This window comes from Elephas maximus, chromosome 1 (genome assembly GCF_024166365.1).
Source record: "Elephas maximus indicus isolate mEleMax1 chromosome 1, mEleMax1 primary haplotype, whole genome shotgun sequence".
Taxonomy (NCBI): domain Eukaryota; kingdom Metazoa; phylum Chordata; class Mammalia; order Proboscidea; family Elephantidae; genus Elephas; species Elephas maximus.
The window spans coordinates 17,855,918-17,873,509 of NC_064819.1; the positions used below are offsets into that span (position 1 = coordinate 17,855,918).

General features: G+C 41.9%; 1 protein-coding gene across 1 annotated transcript in view; it reads right to left on the minus strand.

The window, feature by feature from the left end:
• Positions 1-16,352, minus strand: part of PCYT1A (phosphate cytidylyltransferase 1A, choline) — a 59,278-nt gene extending 42,926 nt beyond the window's left edge. Inside the window, exon 1 of the mRNA XM_049879463.1 lies at positions 16,218-16,352. The gene's annotated coding sequence lies outside the window, so the exon portion shown is untranslated. The remainder of the gene's footprint in view (positions 1-16,217) is intronic.
• Between the last annotated feature and the right edge of the window lie 1,240 nt (positions 16,353-17,592).

Here is a 17,592-nt window from a genome sequence, read left to right on the forward strand (position 1 = left end):
TTTATTTAAAGTCAAGGATACTTAATGAACATCTACTACATATGAACCCTATATTACATCATACTTTTGGTTTCATTAGCTTGAATGACTGTCTGCACACCTTTACTGTAACAGAAATTAATTTACAACTTCATATTGGGCAAGGCACTTTAAAGATCTTAGATTGAAAACCCCTAAATGGCAGGGATCTCACTGCAATTTTCTTTCTACAGGTCCTGGTATAGTGCCACATACAATCAGGTAAATTGTTCTTCCCCATCTTTATAAATATTCATTTTTTCTTGAGAAATATTAAATTACAGTTTTGTGCAATACTATATGCTGAGGGTGAGGCACAAGCTAATTTGAGTGGCATTGTTATCCCTAGTAAAATGACAGGCAGGCCTGGTTTGTCTGTAACAAGCCTTCCACTCTCCCTTAGCAGCATCTCACTTGCTCAGTGTTTTCCAGTCCCCCCACCCGCAGGCCGCGTCTCATTCTTCTCAGTTAAGTAATGCTTCCTACCCTTACGTAGGACTGATAATGAAGGTGGTTAGTCAGTTAGGCATGGGATGCTGTTTATCCAAGGTAGTTACATTTTAAAAGGGAACTTTCTGCTACCTACCCAGAAAGAAACTCACAAGCAGTCAGATGCTCTTAACTCTGTGACCAGGTAAATTCCAGAGTCATACCTCCACAAAATGTGTCTCTGTAAAATCCTTTATGATACACAACGGCAGCTTCCAGGGTGTGGCTCTCAACTCTGAAAGCTCCGTAGAGTTCAGAGACCACTCCACCGGGTCAGTCCTATGAAAATTGTGGAGGAAGTGTAGCATATTTTGAAAATGCCCTTCCGCTTCCTTTGTCAGTACTCATTTCCTCCTTCCCTTTTTAGTCTAAGCTCCTTAAGTTTGATGAGTACCCAACTATTCAAAAAATGTATTTATTACTGTGTCATTTAGCAGAGAGCTTCTAGCAACTAGCTATCACAGAAAAGTCCTGAATATTCAATATTACATGCTTAGATGTTGGTTTGTATTACCCCTCCAACTTCCTGCAGGGGTATTTGCTTTTTTCTTGAGGAATGGTATTGATACAAGTAATTTAATTTCTTGATAATGATGAGATTATAGGCTTCAGCCAGAAACTGGGGCACAGGGAAATCTTAATGATTAACTGCCATCTCTGCCCAAAATACAATACCTATTGCCACCAAGTTGATTCCGACTCTTAGTGACCCTACAGGACAGAGTAGAACTGCGCCATAGGGTTCCCAAGGCAGTCATCTTTATAGAAGCAGACTGTTACATCTTTCTCCTGCGGAGTGGCGACTAGGTTTAAACCACCGACCTTTTGGTTAGCAGCCACATGTTTAACCACCGTGCTACCAGTGCTCCTTCTTTTAAAATATGATATAGGGAGAGGTGGCAGAAAAATTCTCAGAACAGAGGTGAAAAACAAATGTCAGATAGAATGGGGACATTCTTGTCTGCCTCACTGCCTCTCATACACATAAACGAGATGTTCACTACACAACGGTAGTTGTGCCCTTCTTTCCTCCAGCTAAATTCCAAGCGGCAATGTGACAAGATCTATAGCAAACCTGCCCTCATTCTTAGAGACTGAAGGTGACACCCTATGAGTCATGGCTAAGTGTTTATTAAACTGACATGAAAAAAATGTCAGTCAACAGTGAAAGATGAGCACCACCCAGAAACCTTCTTTCATCACAAATGTAAATTAAAATGGAAGAAGGGCACTGACATTTTATACTAAGTTTTTCCAGTAATGATGATCAGTAGCTATTCTTCACTACTGTTATTATTCTTTCAAAATATCCAGGGGTCAGTACCACTACTCCCACCTCACTGGTCTGAGAGGCCTGCTAAGAATGTCTAACCAAATCCATTAGCGAGCCTCTAATCTGCATATCTTAGGACTCTGCCGTCAGTATCTGTAAAAGTCTCAAGATAGACCAGAAGATCTAGATGGTGCCTGGCTACCACCAAAGACCACCCTAACAGGGAACATGGTAGAGTCTCTGACAGAGCAGGAGAAAAGTGGGGTACAGAACTCAAATTCTAGTAAAAGGACCAGACTTAATGGTCTGACTAAGACTGGAGGAACCTTGGAAGACAAGGCCCCTGTACTCTCTGTTAGCCCAGAACTAAAACCATTCCCAAGGCCAACTCTTTGGACAATGGACATAAAATGGACTGCAGGACATAAAATGATACTTGTGAAGAGTGTGCTTCTTAGCTCAAGTAGATACATGAGACTATGAGGGCAGCTCCTGTCCAGAGGCAAGATGAGAAGCCAGAAAGGGACAGGAGCTGGCTGAATGGACATGGGAAATCCGGGGTGGTGCTAGGGTCACACAGCAAAGTATGTATAAATTTTTGTATGAGAAACTAACTTGAGCTGTGAACTTTCACTTAAAGCACAATAAAAAAAAAATCGTCAAATAAAAAAAGGTCTGGGGGGGAGGGAGGGAGGGTGGGAGAGGGGTATTCACTAATTAGATAGTAGATAAGAACTACTTTAGGTGAAGGGAAAGACAGACAATACAGGGGAGGTCAGCATAACTAGACTAAACCAAAAGCAAGGAAGTTTCCTGAATACAACCGAACGCTTCAAAGGCCACAGTATCAGGGGCGGGGGTCTGGGGACCATGGTTTCAGGGGACACCCAGGTCAACTGGCATAATAGAATCTACTAAGAAAACATTCTGCATTCCACTTTGGTGAGTGATGTCCGGGGTCTTAAACGTTAGCAAGCGGCCATCTAAGAGGCATCAATGACTCTCAACCCACCTGGACCAAAGGAGAATGAAGAACACCAAGGACACAAGGTAATTACGAGCCCAAGAGACAGAAAGGGCCACATGAACCAGAGATTATATCATCTTGAGACCAGAAGAACTAGATGGTGCCCGGCTACAACAGATGACTGCCCTGACAGGAAACACAACAGAGAACCTCTGAGGGAGCAAGAAAGCAGTGGGATGCAGACCCCAAATTCTCATAAAAAGGCCAGACTTAATGGTCTGACTGAGACTAGAAGGACCCCGGAGCTCAGGGCCTCCAAACCTTCTGCTGGTCAAGGACAGGAACCATTCCCAAAGCCAACTCATCAGACATGGATTGGACCAGACAATGGGTTGAAGAGGGATGTTGATAAGGAGTGAACTACTTGGATCAGGTGGACACTTGAGACTATGTTGGCATCTCCTGTCTGGAGGGGAGATGGGAGGGTAGGGGGGTTAAGCTGGCAAAACGGTCACAAAAAGAGAGAGTGGAAGGAGGGAGCGGGCTGTCTCACTGGGGGGAGAGTAATTGGGAGTATGTAGTAAGGTGTATGTAAGTTTTTATGTGAGAGACTGACTTGATTTGTAATCTTTCACTTAAAGCACAATAAAAATTATTAAAAAAAAAAAAATCCTCTACCACAATTTCCTGAATAGGCCTCCATATAAGGTTGTCTTGTGGGGTCTCCTGAAACTAATTCCCTCTCCTTCCTAAACTCTCTGAATCAGTACGTATATTCCAGGAAGTATGTCTTTAGTAATTTAAGAATCTTGCAAAGAAATAAGATGAGAACAGCGGCAGAAATCACAGCAAGGGCCGTCATTTTTGGAATATTTACTGTGTGCCAGGCACTTTATATATACTATCTTAATATAACCCTTATACCTGAGAAACAGGTATTATTAGCCACAATTCGCAAAAGAGGAACCAAGAATCAGGGAGGTTAAGCAACCTGCCTAAGAGATTACACAGCTTGTAAGTGGGAGAGCCAGGATTTAAACCCGGGGCGGCGGGGGGCGGGGGGGGGGGGCGGCGGAGAAAACAGTTGCCATCAAGTCCATTCCAACCCATGGTAATCCCATATGTTTCAGAGTAGAACTGCACTCCACAGGGTTTTCAGGGCTGCGACCCTTCAGAAGTAGATCACCAGGCCTTTCTTCCAAGGCATGTGTGCGTGGTTTCAAACCACCAACCTTTCAGTTAGTAGCCCAGCCAGGATTTAAACCCACACCTGTCTAATTCCAAGGACATTACTGCTCTATTTTGCTGTCTCCCAGAGATCCAAGGTTTTTAAAAACACGCTAAGTCTCATCATCATTACTGCTGCTTCCTTCTGTCGGGAGTATTTTCCCCGTGGCATGGGCTCCTAAAGTTTTTGCAGACTATGCAAGGCCAGCATAACTGAGCAGTAGAATAAAAGGTCACAGTTATTTAAAGGTAAACGAAGTCCTAAGACCATGACTCAGAGGCTGCCTGATCTGTCAGCTGTACAGAGCTTTCCTTCTAGGTGGCTATGCTAGGATTTACTGAAAAGCTTTCAGCTTAAGCAATGAAGAAACAATTCTTGTATCTCTGCTCCTCCCCTTCCAACATTACACATAGGTGGTATTTTAAAGGCACCTATACTTTCCATTCATGATACAAAACAGAGTTTTCAGGGTCCTTGTATCCTATAAAAAGTGCCCTAGTGGTACAGAGGAGCGCTGGTGGTGCAGCAATTAAAGCACTCAGCTGCAAACCAAAAGGTCAGCGGTCCAAACCCATCAGCTGCTCTGTAGGAGAAATATACGGCAGCCTGCTTCTGTAAAGATTTACAGCCTTGGGAACCCTATAGGGCAATTCTAATCTGATCTATAGGGTCACTATGAGTTGGAATCAACTTGACAGCAACAGGTTTGGTTTTGGTTTGGTGGTGCAGTACTTAAGTGCTCGATTAATCAAAATGTTGGTGGCTTAAACCCACCAGCTGCTCCTTGGAAACCCTATGGGGCAGTTTTACTTTGTCCTACAGAGTCACTAAGAATCAAGTCGCTAAGAATCAAAATCGACACCGTGGCAGTTTTGTTTTTGAATGCTTAATAGAGAAATTCCTGGTGATGCAGCAGTTAAGTGCTCAGCTGCTAACCAAATGGCTGTCCATTTGAATCCGCCTAGCGGCACTGAGGGAGAAAGACCTGGCTATCTGCTCCCATAAAGATTACAGCCTAGAAAATCCTATATCAGCACCTAACAACAACAACAATGCTTAATAGGAAAATACTTAACACATCCAAAAACATGTTTATGGAAACTTCTCAGGTCTTTCCTGTTTGTGTGTGTATGTGTACTATATTTTGTTACGGCTTTACTGAAGTATAATTGACTCAAGATAAACTGCACATATTTAAAGTGTACAATTTAGTAAGTTTTAACATACGTACACATCTACGAAATCATCATCACAAGAAAATGAACATACCCATCACCGTCACATTTCCTAGTACCACTTTGTAACCCATTTCTTCCCGCCCCAAGACACTGCTTTGCTTTGTAAGAGTTCCTCTTTCTTAAAGCAATGCACCATCTTGTCATATGATTCAATTTAACCGGCAGAACACATGGTGAGCATCATCAGACTAGAGAGAAGCAATGGTTCTCTCTTCCAAGGGTTAAAATACCATGGAAGCTATTTTAAAGCCAAATGATGCCTGGGTTTTCTAGGCCTGTGACACAAATCTGCTCAACTAGATTAAAAATCACACCCCAAGAACATAACACAAAACATATTTTAAAATATTATGACGGGGGGCAGGGAAACTAGAGTACTGGAAAGGGAACAAACAGAACACAATTAAAGAGAAGGTAGACACATTGTGATAAATATAACTAATGTCACTGAACAATTTGTGTGGAAAGTGTCAAATGGGAACCTAACTTGATGTGTAAATTTTCACCAAAAACTCAATAAAATATTTTTTAAAAATATATTACAATGGGGACTCAGGGTAAGAGAAAGGAGTTGTCTGACTAGCTATTAAAGCTGAAGTAAAATTCACAAACATAGAAACGGGCCAAATATGTTACAAGCCCTGTTACACCTAACAGTAATACTAAAATACTTTACCTGTATTTCAGTTAAGTACATACATTCAACAAAATCTCTCCATCTGCTTTACAGAAACACCACTAATCAAGTGTCTAGGGCAGTGTTTCTCAAGTTTTTTTAGCCCATGCTCCATTTTGAGAAATAAAAAAACTTAAAACCTTACCCTGCAAGCATAGTGTAATGATTAACAGAACAGGCCCTAAAATCAGATTATCTCAGTACAAATCCAAGTCATGAGAGCTCGGACAAATTAACCTCTCCAAGCCTTACCTGCATCACCTATCAAATGAAGCCTAAATGTGATAATCTACGTAAAGCCTTAGCTCAGTGCCTGGTACACAGTAAGTACTTGGGCTCTCAATAAATATTAGCTACTATTATTATTCAGGGAACCCTGGTGGCACAGTGGTTAACCATTCAGCTGCTAACCAAAAGGTCAGCAGTTCAAATTCACCAGCCGCTCCTTGGAAACCCTATGGGGCAGCTCTACTCTGTCCTGTAGGGTCGCTATGAGTCGGAATCAACTTGACAGCAAAGGGCTTTTTTTTTTTTTTAATTATAATTATTTAGTAGTAGTTGTCATCACCTGCCTTAAAGTCTGTCTGCTGTGTATCCTGTATATCCAAACAGAGTTTGTCAAGTTTTTTGGCAATGATTTCTATTATTAGAAAATATGGTTTTAATGTAAATAAATGGTAAAATATGAAATACGCTTCTTCAAACTCCCACCTCTCCAATCCCCACCCCTACTCCCACTTAAGAATCACTGTTCTAGATATATGCATACCCAAGTTCACTGCAGCACTGTTTACAACAGCAAAAAGATGGAAGCAACCAAGGTGCCCATCAATGGATGAATGGATAAATTATGGTATATTCACACAATGGAATACTAGGCATCGGTAAAGAACAATGATGAATCCGTGAAACATCTCTTAACATGAAGGAATCTGGAAGGCATTATGCTGAGTGAGATTAGTCAGCTGCAAAAGGACAAATATTGTATAAGACCACTATTATAAGAACTCAAGAAAAAGTTTAAACACAGAAGAAAATATTCTTTGATGGTTACAAGGGTGGGAGGAAGGGAGGGGGTATTCACTAATTAGATAGTAGACAAGAACTATTTTAGGTGAAGGGAAAGACAACACACAGTACAGGAGCGGTCAGCACAACTGGACTAAACCAAAAGCAGTTTCCTTAATACAACCGAACGCTTCAAAGGCCAGAGTAACAGGGGCGGGGGTCTGGGGACCATGGTTTCAGGCAACATCTAGGTCAACTGGCATAATAGAATCTACTAAGAAAACATTCTGCATTCCACTTTGGTGAGTGGCATCTGGGGTCTTAAATGCTAGCAAGCAGCCATCTAAGATGTATCTATTGGTCTCAAACCACCTGGAGCAAAGGAGAACGAAGAACACCAAAGAGACAAGGTAATTATGAGCCCAAGACACAGAAAAAACCAAACCAAACCCATTGCCATTGAGTCGATTCTGACTCATAGCGACCCTATAGGACAGAGTACAACTGCCCCATAGAGTCTCCAAGGAGCGCCTGGCAGATTTGAACTGCCGACCTTTAAGTTAGCAGCCGTAGCACTTAACCACTACACCACCAGGGTTTCTAAGAGATAGAAAGGGTCACATAAATCATAGACATCAGCCTAAGACCAGAAGAACTAGACGGTGCCCGGCTACAATCAATCATTGCCCTGACAGGGAACACAACAGAGAATCCTTGATGGAGTAGGAAAGCAGTGGGATGCAGACCTCAAATTCTCGTAAAAAGACCAGACTTAACAGTCTGACTGAGACTAGAAGGACCCCAGAGGTCATGGTCCCCAGACCTTCTGTTAGCCCAAGACTAGTGAGGAGTGAGCTTCTTGGCTCAAGTAGACACATGAGACTATATGAGCAGCTCCCGTCTGGAGGGGAGATGAGAAGGCACAGAGAGACAGAAGCTGGTTGAATGGACACGGGAATACAGGGTGGAGAGACGCAGTGTGCTGTCTCATTGGTGGGGAGCAATTAGGAGCACACAGCAAGGTGTACATAAATTTTTTTATGAGAGACTGACTCGATCTGTAAACTTTCACTTAAAGCACAATAAGGAAAAAAAATCACTGTTCTAGTTATAACTCTTCTAGAGCTTTATGTTAAGCTATGATGAAGAAAGAATCATTACAACTAATAATAATAACAGCACTTATATAATATATATGCCAGAACACTTTAAAAAGCATGGTTTTTACATCTTTATCCAAGTCACTGCTGAAAATGTCAACCAGAAAGACATACCATATATTAACGTGACATACCACTAGAACCCTTTCTGCTTATTAACATAAATACTCTTTAGATTATTAGTATAATGTAAAACATAATAGTTTATTTTTAGAAAACAGATTATAAAATATATTTACAACTTCTGATGATTAGAGTGTTCAACCAGCTGTAAATCCATTCATCATACTACCATACAACCCATATTTTTCCACCAAAGATTATGATAATAATAGTGATTATAATAATTATTATAGCTGACATTTATATAGTACTTACTGTCTGCCAAGAAATGATTAGTATTTTACATATACTAAATCATTTAGTCCTCACTACAATCCCCTACAGTGAGTAATACTATTATTTCTATTTTACAGATGAGGAAATTTAGGCACAGCTAGGTTAAATGACTCAACCAAGGTCACACACCTAGCACAGAGCAAAAACGGAATTGGTACCCAGGCAGCCTGGCTCTAGGGTCTGTGCTCTTAACCACAACACTATATTGCCCAGCATATAAAACAGTCATATACTAATTTGATCAAACTGACGTATTGTACTCTGCCTACATGCTACACTGTGCCAGGCCGGGATTTAATTTCATCTTGCATAAGGACAGGGCTCCCTTCCCACTGGGCATATCACTGGTAAATTATTCAGGAACTCCGGGGGCTTGTTTTAGTCTGAGACAGAGCAGAGAGGGCACTAGGCCAAGAATCGTATCATAGGAGCTGAGGCTGAATTCTAGCTCTTCCCAATACCTTAACTCTGTTGTTGTTGTTAGCTGCCATTGAGTTGGTCCCCGACTCACAGCGACCTCATGCACAGTAAGAACAAAATGCTGCCCAGTCTTGTGCCATCCCCCTGATCAGCTGCAGATCGAATGGTTGTGATCCACAGGGTTTTCACTGGCTTATTTCTGGAAGTAGATTTCTTCCTAGCCTGTCTTAGTGGAAGCTCCACTGAAACTTGTTCAGAATCACCGCAACATGCAAGCCTTCACTGACAGATGGATGATGGCTACGCGTGAGGCACGCTGGACAGGAGTTCTACCACTGAACCACCAACGCCCACACCACCTTTACATTCACAATTACCCAGCAACCACCTGAATACCTCTAACAGTGAGGAACAATATTTCTCAGCCTGTCCATTTATGATAACTGCATTTTTGTAATCAATCACCTTGGCAATCAATAAGCACCATTCAAGTCATGGTACAATGATAGCCCTGGAAATGGAGGTGGCTCTAAATATCAACATTCAAGGAGGCAACACATACAGAGGCTGCCTTATTATCACTGTCCAGTGGGTGATGGGGTTGGGAAGTGATGGCACCTCCTTAGACCCCATATAATAGGAGGTCCAAACGGGGGTGGGGAGAGTGGGTAATTGCCTAACACTTTTTCGATGGATCCTGGCTTCTAGCCATTGCACATTAATTAAGCTGAGCTGAGTCAGAATGAAAAGTAGTTGGAGATAGAACACATTAACCCTACTAGGTTTGACCAAGACTTCATGTTTCCTTAGTGGTTTATCCTCCAGAAAAGTTTGTCAAAAGAGCTATAACAAGATTGACAAACGGGGGAGCTGGCAGCCACAATGCAACGTTTATGAGGCCAGGTCTCTCCAACTGCTGCCTATTCCGTCCTTATCTTAGTCACTCAAATTCCGCGTTCCAGCACAAGTTCTAAATATGGACGTAACTGCCCACACCTCCACCCCACTGCCTGCTTAGTAAGAGCACTAACAGGTGTTTCCAAAGTGCTCTCAAGATACAGAATGAAGTATCCGTGTCTATGATTTTTACTCAGATTCACAAAATCTGGCTACCTTTCTGCTGACTCACTTCCCTGTACACTGCTTGCCTTGTTCTTCAATGTTCCAATAGACGCCTGTTTGGATGCATCAACTTTGCTGCTAAGGAAGTACAGAGAAGATGTGGAAAACGTGGGGGCAGGTGAAGGGATACTGAGGATAGATCTAGTCAAGTGTTTTTCCAATATTAATACCCCAACGGAGACAAAATCTGGGCTCTGACACGCACGTGCCTGTGTCCTAAAAATGAAAACCTCCTACAAATGCAGTTTTAGGTACCGCCACCCAAGACCCGCTTCTCTACTTCCCTATTCCTAGTAGTCTAGCAAGAACCCCAGGATGGAAGAGAGGTATACTTTGCTTCCTAAACCATGTGGTAACCTAAATAGTAGCAAACTGCAATCACATATACTCCTCTAGTTTCCAAAATCTAATTCACACTTGCCTGGTTACTACAGGGAGCGATCTGCAAAAAGGGGAGACATGGATGGATCTCATAGGTTGAATTGTGTCCCCCAAAATATGTCAACTTAGCTTGGCCATGAGTCCCAGTATTGTGTGCCTGTCCACCGTTTTATGTGATTTCCTTATGTGTTGTAAATCCTATCACTACGATGTAATAAGATGGATTAGCAGCAATTCTTCATAAAACCAAGCAATAGTTTAGCTTAACTGCTAAAGAATGTCTGCCTTGAGCATTGTACTCTTTTAAGAACTATCTTTATGGGATCAAATGGACAACAGCAACTTAGGGAACGTAGGAGGCAGTGAGTTTATGTTAATAAGGGAAGAACAACTCGGACAAGGAGGCTGAGAATGGTTGCACAACTTGAAGCATGTGATCAACGTCACTGAATTGTACATGTAGAAATTGTTGGAACTGGTGTATATTCTCATCACCACAACAAAAATAAAATAAATTATAAAAAAAATAATTTGGTGATAAATCCTACTTAGGTTATGCAAATGATTCTAAAGTGCTAGGAGTAGGGTTATTTCAAGAAATGGTACTGTAACTTTCTAATACCGGATTACTACAGCTTACATAACTAGCCCATTTATATCACCACACTAAACCAAGTAAGTTCGAAGAGCCCAATTTAAGAATTTCTAAAGGTAAAGGCAAATTTCACAACTTGACCTGTACTGACGGATCAGTATTTTAAACCAGGGCTCAACATTTAAGGCCCAATTGCCACATCAAAGATTTTGGCTCTGAACTTGATCTCTTCCTTCTAATTTCTTTAGAGAAACCCTTATTCAAGAAACATTAAGTGCGCACGTACTCTGTGCCAGACCTTGGGTTAGGCACTGGAGCAACATATAGCTTATTCTTGGCCCTGGCCACACAGTAGAATATTTCAGGAAAGAGATTATCCGAAAACACACAAGGGACACTTGCAATAGTTCTTACAGTCGAACAGTTTTACTCTGCCACTATTCCATTAGAAGACTCCATAAGTAAACCCTGTGTTTAGATTCTGCTATGCCTAGATTAGGCTAAGGAATTTATATCTCTAAGGTGGGCTCTATGGTGTGAATTCAGAGAGACTGAATTTGGATAGATAAAAAAGATTTTTTCCTTTATTTTCAGTAGCTGACAAATTCAGCATTTCCTTCAATTATGAACATAGGCCACAAAAGTAATATAGCAAAGTTTTTGACTCCGTCACCAACAGAAATCATGGATATTTTCATATCAAATACACATTACAGTTGTTGCAAATGTCTTGAAATATTGCTTAAAACCATTACCATTTAAAAATGATTGTGGTTGTAAGATCCACTGATAGATCATATTATCTACTATGTTAATAAAAAGCACATATAGTGATAGATCACTCATTGAAAAATATTTTCATAACTATACAATATAATTGGTTTCCTTTATAATTCTATGTATTTTATTTTGCATATAAAAAGTTATTCCACAAAATTTCACCAGACTGTCAAAGGGGTCTACAGCAAAAAAAAAAAAAGATTAAGAACCCCTCTTTTAGGGTCAAAAAATAGACAAAGATACTCATATCTAAGGTAATCCTCCATGGATTAAAAATTCTGTCTTCTGTGAAGTGCCATATACTCATTTTATCTCTAGTATACAGCAAAGACCGTATGTCGCTATTTTTAGCAGCCCTCACTCCAAAACTTCAAAACTGGTTTGCAAAAGTTGTAAATGTAATATACCAGCCTACCAGATCCATGATTCCCAGGCCTACTGGCAGTCATCCTAGTCTAAACATAGAAAACATCAAAGTAATATAACTTTTAACTTGTGACTACCAAAGAGTTGCCAAAACAAAGAAGAGGGAAAGAGGGAAGGGGGGGATCCCACTCCTGTCAAGTCGATTCCGACTCATAGTGACCTTATAGGATAGAGTAGAAATGCCCCATAGGGTTTCCAAGCAGCGGCTGGTGGATTTCAACTGTAGACCTTTTGGTTGGCAGCCAAGCTCTTAACCATTGTGTCATTACGAAAGAGTTACCAAAAGAGAAAAGAGAGAAAGAAGGAAAAGGGGGAAAAAAGACCCCACAAAAAGTCTTCTATACATCTAATCTAGTTTACAAACAGTAAAATATAGGCAACTCAATTATCTATGTTAATGAGATGATGTATATTAACGAACCCAACACAGCACCAAATATATATAAGAGACTCACAATTTCTCTTCTTCTTGAGTGAAGCACTGGCATATACTGAGAAATAGAGTATGTAAAAATGAATATTCCTTGAATTTATTGACCAAACTGTAGAAGTGAGTTGGCATTTAACTTTTGCCACAAATCATTCATACAGCAATTAACAAATCACCCTTGAAACACATGTCCAGATACCTATTTAACAGTAGTTCTGTGAAAAGAGAAGTTTATGACTAGAAAGAAGTTGTGAACAGAAAGGTTTAATCTTAGGAAACAGAACGTCAACGAACTGTCTGAAGTCACCGGGAAGATAAGCAGGAAGGTTGCACCTAGAGCCCTGATCTCGCCTTTCTCTCCTTTCTAAGCCATACTGTTTTTCTAACATGACTGATGCAGTGACAATATAAAAGATGCAAAACCGGCCACAATCTTGGGCAAAAAGGAACTCTCACAAACCAGTGATGACTGGGAACACTCTAACTTTAGGCTTCCTCCAACCGGAAAAAAAAATCCAAAAACAAGACAATGACTTTCAAAAAAATTTATTCTTTCCAATATCTTTCAGGGTAACACAAACTTTGGTCTAAGAGAAGCCTATTTCTATTTGATTCGGGGGGGGAATTATTTCTTTTAGTAGTAAGGTCAGAAGATCTGGCTTTAGATCAGACTTACAAAAATAGTTGGAAAGAAAAGTACAATGCCTGTGTAAGAAAACTGCTATTATTAGTAGATATTTTATCATTATTCATCATAAGGAGTAATATCAAAGGTTTTAATTGTATCCAATTTTTATGCTTGCTTTTTCTGTGAGCACTTCATAAATTAATTCTCATTGGCACTTATAACATGTCTAGGAGAAGCTATCCTACTTAACAGCTCCCTGGAGGAATCCATGGATGGGATCATATGGTTTACAAACCCCATGAAACTGTATACAAAATGTGGTGAGTATGCACGTATTTCAGATTTTCAAAGGGTTCTTTCAGCTGAAAAACAGTTACCTCTGCCATGGTTAGGAAATCTAAAACAAGGGAAAGCAATAATCCTTCCCATGGTCACAGAGTGAGTCAATGTTAACATCAGATAAAGTAACCTGCAACTCCTGAATCCAAGGGTCTATCTGAATAGATCACACTCCTTAAGAGATCACATATCCAGAGAGAAAGTTCGAAGAAAAACAAAACCCCACCTTTTGTGGGAGGAGAACTCACAGGCTAAGTGAAGGAGTAGGGAGGGAGGTCATTCTTTGTCAATCAGGCCATCATGCTGGTTTCTGAAGGAATTTTGCAAAGCAGACTAGCTCTAAAAGAATCATTCCATTCAGCAAACACAAAGGCAGGAGTCTCCAAGCCTGAGTGTCTTCTCTTCTATAGTCACTTACCTTGAAGCACATTCTGTTCTAGAAAGAACCTCTTCAGTAACTATTTTTAGTTACATAAACCGTAATCCACGTAAACATTTAATGTTCTAGGAAAAAGTTTAACTAGCCATTTTTGTTCTAAACAAACACTATCCCCCACCATTCCCAGCTCATTCCCTTTCCAGGACCTTTAAAACTCTCTTCCCCTATCACAAAGTATATACATGTGTAGGGGGTAGAAGCTATTATTATCTGATAACTGTTAGGTTATCGGAAACCCTCATGGAGTAGTGGTTAAGAGCTCCGGCTGCTAACTAAAAGGTCAACAGTTCAAATGTACCACGCGTTCCTTAGAAACCCTATGGGACAGTTCTCTGTCCTATAGGGTTGCTATGAGTCAGAATCAACTCAATGGCAGTGGGTTTGGTTTTTTGGTTTTATTAGGCTAAAAGTTAGAAGTTAAAATGACTCCGAGTTTCTCTTAGCTCTTTTCAAAAAGCATTGAGTGGCACAATGTAGCAGGGCCTTCTACAAAGGGTTATCAGAGTGAAGGAGGTAGTAAAGGTCACTTTAGTTCATCTTATCTGTATGGCTAACGGCCCTCAGGAAAGGGGATGAGTAGGAAATAAAACCAGCAGCTAAAAACATCATTTGAATTATCCTAGCTGGGTATCATTCCCAGTACACCAGTGCACAAATCACTGAGATGGATAATGAAATACATTAAAGCCTCTACCATGTGGCATTCTAGTCGCCATAGTTGATGTTCCCAGGGTCATCCCTTTGTCCACCTTTCTCCCCCATGATGGTCAACATCTATTTACCACTATTACTGTACCACACCCCATTCTCAATTAATACCTTTTTACTTACAATTCTCTGTACTTAGAGAATCAATGAATATCAAGATTGAAAAGGACACTAAAGGTCATAATCTCCCTCACTTTCATTTTATTCTTGGTTGAATGTTTTTGGTCTCTATCTTCTGTTCCCTTTCCAAGCCTTGTTCTCACCCCCCTCAAAGTTTCCCTTTCCTGAACATCAATTCCTAGCAGCTTCTCCTACGACAAATCTCTAACTGCCTCTATAAATATCACTGTCCCTATTTCAATATAAATTCTTGTTCTCTCAACTGAGACCGAGTTGCCGCTTCAGTGATAACTAATCACCTCAATTGCATTCAGGAAGCCTTCTCCAGTTGAGTCAATCTGATAGAACCTGAGCCCTGGCCAGGGACCCAGCCTTCCCAATATCACCTGTGTACTTCCCAACAGTCTCCTACCCACAGAATCATTACATTTTAGACCTGAAAGAACATTCCAAAATAACCTGGTCCAATGTTGTCCAAACCTTTTTTTTTTTTACTAGGTTTTATACCATAGATTTTGAAATGTATGAACTCCATTTTACTTCATAAACTCATACGCACCCATAACTGAAACAAAAGTTTCATAAAACCACACTTACTCTTGCTATGTCAACACACTGATAATTTCTGTTCTATTTTATTCCATTTGTTTAAAAATGTCAGGTGCCACCCACTACATTGACCGCCCAGCCCAATAACAGGATGGGGCTATAGTTTGGAAAACATTAATCCAGTCAAAACTTCTCATTGGCTGATGAAGAAGCTTTAACTCAGCGGTGAGACAAGTTTTCCAGCCACAACAAGTTCCTCCATGAAATTAAACTCACGTCTGACAAGTCACAGACTGGTGTTCTTTCCACTACAGACCTTTTCTGCCCAGTTACGGCCACTGAGTCACACCCCATGCCCGATCATAACCCCCAAAGCACCATCCCCAGACACTGACCCCACACTCTTCTTGAAGTCAGACCCTCAAGGTCACTGCCCCCGGAGCAGAGTCCTATCCCGGCCGCTGCTTCATGTTCCCTTAGGTCAGAGTCACCAGCCAGTGACTCGAAGCCATTGCCCCTCGGTCACAGTCCCCTTGCAGTCATTGCCTCTCACTCCTCGGTCACAGTCCCCTCAGTCTCTGCCTCACGCTCTCCGGGGTTAGAGTCCCCTTGCATTCACTGCCCGCAGACAGCAACACCTCGGTCACAGTCGCCTCGCTGTCCCTGCCCCTCGGTCACAGTCGCCTCGCAGTCCCTGCCTCACGCTCCCCTCGCTGTCATTCGCTGACCCACTCTTGCCTCAGTTACAGTCCCCTCGTGGTCCCAGCCCCACAGCCTCTCCTCGCAGAGTCGCAAGGATATGCATACAACGGATCCTCCCTCACCTGCAGCTCAGCTCGCCCAGCGCCCCTGTCCCGTCAGATTTTGGTCGGCTGCCGCGTCACCGACAAGGGAAGTTGAAGAGGTTGCGGAGAGACGCCCGGGAAAGGCGCTGACGGAACAGCGGGCCGGAAGTCCCGCCTACTGCCCGCCCCCTTGTCAATCCGACCACGATTTTTCCCTGAAAACTACGACCCCTGACACAGTAGTTCCGCCTCCCCAGAGGCCCTAGGGATGAAGTGGCTGAGCAGAAAAAACCACCAGAGGCTACAGGACAAATGATTAAGGATCAGTCTCCACCGGAACCACAGTATGCAGTGAAGACGCCTCCTCCTAGTGGGACACGGATGTGAACTTTTGTACGTGTTCGCTGGCAGTTTGTCAAGAAGTGGTAACCAGAGACTCCCTTCTTGTGCCCCGCGAGAGGCTAGGTCCGTCTTGGTCCTTCTCCGCTGTATCCCCAGCGCCTAGCGAAGCACCAGCCACTCGCACGGGGGCTTTCGCTGTGCAGATGGCCGAGACGCTTTTCCTAAAGACCTGCTCTCGTCTGTCATTGCTTCACCACAGCGCCAGCTGTTACCTACTTGATGATGTAAAGAGAATTCACAAGTCCTCTAAAAATCTGTGGCTGGCCCAAACCCTTGTTCTTCCAGTTGTTATTTCAGACCCAGGTTGGCTCAAAAAAAAAACATGACTCTCTAGGAATCAACTGGAGAGCAACTGTGGTTCAGCGGTAAAATCCTCACATTCCATGCAAAAAAAATTAATTCATCGTTTGATTCTGGGCATCTCAACAGCAGCCACCACCCTGTCAGTGTAGTGTTGCTAACAGGTTTAAGCAGACCTTCCAGACTACAAGAGACTAGAAAGAAAGGCCTGGCAATCTGCTTCTGAAAAACAGCCAGTGAAAACGCTGTGGATCACAACAATCTGACTTGGCTGTGCATGGGGTCACCACGAGTCAGAGTGGCAGCTAACAGGAATCAAGTGAGGGTTAGTTGAGCAGGACTGGATTCAAGGGAGGCCATGGGAAGAAAACCACAAGCAACAGGATGTCTGGTGAGGAAAAACTTTTTCTTTTGCTAGGATGAAACTTTGGAGGGGTTCCTTTTGATTCTGTAGATGTAAGGCAAGTAGGTACCCAATGGTATAAAGAAGAATGTAAACAGACTTTTTAATTTTTGCGGGGGGGGGGGTCTAGATGTTTGACTTGAAAGTGGCTGAGAAGAATGAGGGTGGATGTGATGGTCAATGTCATGTGTCACCTATGATTCTAGTGGTTTGGCAGATACTGCACCGGGTGCTCTTTCATAATGTACTGTAATGTGATCACCTTCCGTGATGTGATCAGCCAATCAGTTGAAAGAGGAGTTTCCTTAG